Here is a 5,554-nt window from a genome sequence, read left to right as displayed (position 1 = left end):
CCTTCGTGGTCGGGTTTTGTTTTTTGTTTTGCATTTTGTTCATGTCATGCATCTCATATCATGTCATCATGTGCATCGCATTTGCATACGTGTTCGTCTCATGCATCCGAGCATTTTCCCCGTTGTCCGTTTTGCAATCCGACACTCGCACGTGCACCAGCGCACCCCTCTTGTTTCTTTTTGTGAGCGGGTGTTGAACGTTCTCGGAATGGACCGATTCTTATCAAGTGGCCTTGGTATACCACCGGTAGACCACCTGTCAAGTTTCGTTCCATTTGGAGGTCGTTTCATGCTCCAACGGTTAACCGGGTAACCGCAAAGGCCTCTTTTGTGTTGCAGCCCAACACCCCTCCAAAACAGCCCAACAACCCATCTAAGTCACCTCCATGCTCTCCGTCGTTCGATCACGATCGTGTGGGCGAAAACCGCACTCCATTTGGAGTCTCCTAGCTCCCTCTACCTATAAATATGTGAGCCTCCCCGAAATTTCGGGTCCCCGAAACCCTAGCCCTCTCCCTCCACGCACCGGACACATCCGCCCAGCGCCGGACGAATCGCGCCGCCGCCCTGAGCCAGTCGCCGCCCGCCACGTGGCGCCCCGCCGCCCGTACGCCCGCGGCCCGGAGAGCCCGCGTTCGGCCCCCGCGGCCCGCATCGCCCACCGCCCGGGTCGCCCGCTCCCCCGCCGCCTGTCTCCTCCGCCTCCTCCCGCAGCTCCGACCGCACCCGCCGGACCCCGAGCTGGCCGGCGACCTCGCCGCGCCGCCCGGCCGAACCCCGCCGCCACCTCCGGGCGCCCTCGCCGGACCCCGCGCCCCGCGCCTCCCCGAGCCCCACGCCGGCGCCGCCTCCTCTCCATCTCCTCCGCCGTCCTCCCCCGCTCCGGTGAGCAGCTCCAGCTCCGGCCACCGACGAACCGCGCCAGATCCAGATCGAGAGGGTTGACCTCTCTCCCTCCTCAAATTCTTCTAAGTCCCGAATATTTTCACTTATGTGCTCCTGTTCATTGCATCACATCTCATCGCATACTGCTCCGTTTCGTGTGTATAATATATCCAAATGTTCGTCTAGAGATGCTCTTCATTTTGATCCATTATGCCATGTTCATTTGCGTTCATCTAGAAGCCCAAATCTCTGGTGCAAGAGTGCTATATGCTGTTAACTGCTGTTACTTATCAGAACTTGAGGATTTGTTATTTTTGTTGCTATTGATGTGTGCATCTTATGGGCATGAGCTCTACATGTGTTTTGATGTACGCCATGCCATATTTACAGAGGTGTATGCTATGTATTTTTGTGATCTCTGTGGTGACTAGCACAAGCATGCAAACTAGGCTTCGTGATGTTTCTGATTTCAGGGACTTGGTAATTTTGCTGTCTGTGACTGCTGTTATTTTGTTGCTATGTATCCATGTGTCTACAGAGAGATCCATGCTTCTTTTGGAGATGTTCCTTAAGTATGTTTTGTAGATATAGTTGTGCTCTATCCATCCATGCCTCTGTTTGCAATTATGGAGTACCGTAGCATGTCTTAATCTTGCTCCACTTTTGCTATAAAATATTTCTGGCAGAATGTCAACATGATATTCAATTTTGCCAAGGTTGTTCTAGTTGTTTCATACATTCTATGAACTTGATCTTGTCATGGATAGCTTCATAAACGTGCCATCTCTCTGTAGGTAGGCTTGTTTTATCATCCATTGCCTTGTGGTGAGTGAATCAAGCTCACAAAGATGCCTTCATAATACTGTTTCTGCCATGCTCTGTTTTCTGCTAAGTCTGAAACCTGTTAACGAAACTTGCTATGTTTACATGGTTGCCATCATATCTTCTGGTCCTTTTTGTATTATGGTCAGTAAGGGACTTTTGTTCTATTCATTTAGTAGATTCAGTTCATGCCTTCTTTTGCTATGTTAAGTTCCCGTAGCATGTGTTTTTCTTGCTCTGGACATTGCTACCTGATGCTGTTTATGCCATGTCCAGTAATTTCACCAAGTCTGTGAACCTGATATCTTTTGCACTTTTGCCATGCTTGTTTGAGCATGTTATGTTGTGATCTAGTCGTAGCTCAGTGTTCCTCTTTTGTCACGCATCTCCTATAGATTACTTCCATATGATTTGTTGCCATGTTGGAGTGTTGTAGCATAGTTACTTGTTGTATTCTAAGTGCTATCATGCTGTTAATCGCAGAATAGTGTCATTCGTGTTTTGCTTGCCATTTGCAAACCGTGCATCCGTTTCCGGTGATCTTTATATCGATTTCGACCGAAATCATCTCATCTTTCCAGTGGCATGCTTGGTTTGCCAAGTTACTTCCTTGTTCATCATTTTTCCTCCGGAGCACGCATATGCATCGCATATCACATCTCGCATATCATACATGTTTTGCATCATGTTGCTTGTGCATTTCCCGTGATTGATTGTGGTTCCGTTGCTTGTGTTCTTGTTGTGGGTAGAGCCGAGAGACGAGTTCGTGAATGAGGAACCTGTTGAGTACGCTTACGAGGATCAAGCTTTCGACAACTCTGAGAACCTTGCAGGCAAGATGACCATACCCTCGAAATCACTTCTATCTTTGCTTTGCTAGTTGTTCGTTCTATTTGTCATGCCGCGCTACCTACCACTTGCTATATCATGCCTCCCATTTTGCCATGTTAAGCCTCTAACCATCCTTTCCTAGCAAACCGTTGTTTGGCTAAGTTACCGCTTTTGCTCAGCCCTTCTTATAGCATTGCTAGTTGCAGGTGAAGTTGAAGTTGGTTCCATGTCGGAACATGGATATTTTGGGATATCACAATATCTCTTATTTAATTAATGCATCTATATATTTGGTAAAGGGTGGAAGGCTCGGTCTTATGCCTGGTGTTTTGTTCCACTCTTGCCGCCCTAGTTTCCGTCATACCGGTATTATGTTCCTTGAGTTTGCGTTCCTTACGCGGTTGGGTGATTTATGGGACCCCCTTGACAGTTCGCCTTGAATAAAACTCCTCCAGCAAGGCCCAACCTTGGTTTTACCATTTGCCACCTAAGCCTTTTCCCTTGGGTTCTCGCGAGCCCGAGGGTCATCTTTATTTAAACCCCCGGACCAGTGCTCCTTCGAGTGATGGCCCAAACCGAGCGATGTCCGGCGCCCCTGGGCAACCAGGGTCTATGCCAACCCGACGTCTGGCTCATCCGGTGTGCCCTGAGAACGAGATATGTGCAGCTCCTATCAGGATTTGTCGGCACATTCGGGCGGCTTTGCTGGTCTTGTTTTACCATTGTCGAAATGTCTTGTAAACCGGGATTCCGAGACTGATCGGGTCTTCTCGGGAGAAGGTTTATCCTTCGTTGACCGTGAGAGCTTATAATGGGCTAAGTTGGGACACCCCTGCAGGGTATTATCTTTCGAAAGCCGTGCCCGCGGTTATGAGGCAGATGGGAATTTGTTAATGTCCGGTTGTAGAGAACTTGTCACTTGACTTATTTAAAATACATCAACCGTGTGTGTAGCCGTGATGGTCTCTTCTCGGCGGAGTCCGGGAAGTGAACACGGTTGGAGTTATGCATGAACGTAAGTAGTTTCAGGATCACTTCTTGATCATTTCTAGCTTCGCGACCATTGCGTTGCTTCTCTTCTCACTCTCACTTGCGTATGTTAGCTACCATATATGCTTAGTGCCTGCTGCAGCTCCACCTCATTACACCATCCTTTCCTATAAGCTTAAATAGTCTTGATCTCGCGGGTGTGAGATTGCTGAGTTCTCGTGACTCACAGATTCTACCAAAACAGTTGCAGGTGCCGACGATGCCAGTGCAGATGACGCAACCGAACTCAAGTGGAAGTTCGATGAGGAACGTGGTCGCTACTATGTTTCGTTTCCTGATGATCAGTAGTGGAGCCCAGTTGGGACGATCGGTGATCTAGCATTTGGGGTTATCTTATTTTCATTTGGATTTGACCGTAGTTGGTCTGTGTGTGGATTTTGGATGATGTATGAATTATATTTATGTATTGTGTGAAGTGGCGATTGTAAGCCAACTATCGTTATCCCATTCTTGTTCACTACATGGGATTGTGTGAAGATGACCCTTCTTGCGACAAAACCACAATGTGGTTATGCCTCTAAGTCGTGCCTCGACACGTGGGAGATATAGCCGCATCGTGGGCGTTGCATTTGTTGCGGATGACTTGACCATCTTCGTCTTGCTTGTTGGGAAACACCCATTTGGTACCGATGATGTTGTGGTTGTTGTCGGGCTTTTCGACCAATGTCCACACTTGTTTTCTCTCAAAGTTGTGTAGCTCTTCATGCATAGCATTTATCCAATCCGGATCTTCCAATGCTTCTTCAACCTTCATAGGTTCAATGCTAGAGATGAATGAATAATGTTCACAAAAATTAGCCAAACGAGTTATAGAGCGAGTGATTCTCCCGGTTTGGATATCATTGAAGATTTGTTTGACGGGATGGTCTCTTGAGACTCTTGCTCGAACTCGTGAGAGCTTTTGCTTGGTCGGGGTGGAATATCTTCATCATCATCTTGTTCTTCTTCTTGGCCTTCTTCATTGTTGACGTTGTCGTTCTCTCGTCGTGGTGGAGAAGGAGGTTGATGAGGTTCATCTTGGTGTACTTCCTTGTTTTCTTCATCTTGATGTGTCCCACTTGTGGATGCTTCCGTGTGAACTCTTGGTTCACCTTGTCGTGAGGTATAAGCTTCCACTTGGACGGACGAGGTACTCTACTTCACCTCCGTTGGACGAATCTTGCCAATAGACAAGTCTTGGATTGCTTCTGAAGGGTCTTTGTCTCCTACATCAATTGCCAATTGCTCTACTTGCGAGCCATTAGATTCATGAAACTTCACATCTACCGTCTCTTCAACCTTTCGGGTGAAATTGTTGTAGACACGTAAGTGTGAGAGTTTGAGCCATAACCAAGTAGGAAACCCTCATGAGATTTAGGAGAAAATTTAGAACGACGATGCTTATCAAGAATGTAACACTTTGAGCCAAATACTCAAAAGTGTCCAACTTGGGCTTTGTTACCGGTGAGGAGCTCGTATGCCGTCTTGCCGAGTAGCTTGTGAAGATACAAGCGATTTGTTGCATGACAAGCTGTCTCAACCGCTTCCGCCCAAAAGTGATTTGGATTCTTGTACTCATCAAGCATCGTTCTCGCCATTTCGATAAGAGTTCGGTTCTTCCTCTCAACAACTCCATTTTTTGAGGCGTGTACATAGCCGAGAACTCGTGTGAAATCCATCCTTCATCAAGAAAGGTATCCACATTTGCATTCTTGAACTCCGTTCCGTTGTCGCTGTGAACCTTCTTGATCTTCACTTCAAATTGATTTTGGGTCTTCCTAGCGAAGTTCTTGAAGATCTTTTGGACCTGCGATTTATCATCAAGAAAGAACACCCACGTAAATCTTGAAAAATCATCGACTATGACTAGACCAAATGAGTTACCACCGAGACTTTTGTAGGCATTGGGACCAAAAAGATCGATATGAAGTAGCTCGAGCGGTCTTCTCATGGTCATGATGTTCTTCACGGGGTGACTTCCTCCTAC

Source organism: Aegilops tauschii, chromosome 4 (assembly GCF_002575655.3).
Source record: "Aegilops tauschii subsp. strangulata cultivar AL8/78 chromosome 4, Aet v6.0, whole genome shotgun sequence".
Taxonomy (NCBI): domain Eukaryota; kingdom Viridiplantae; phylum Streptophyta; class Magnoliopsida; order Poales; family Poaceae; genus Aegilops; species Aegilops tauschii.
This window is presented reverse-complemented; position numbering follows the sequence as displayed.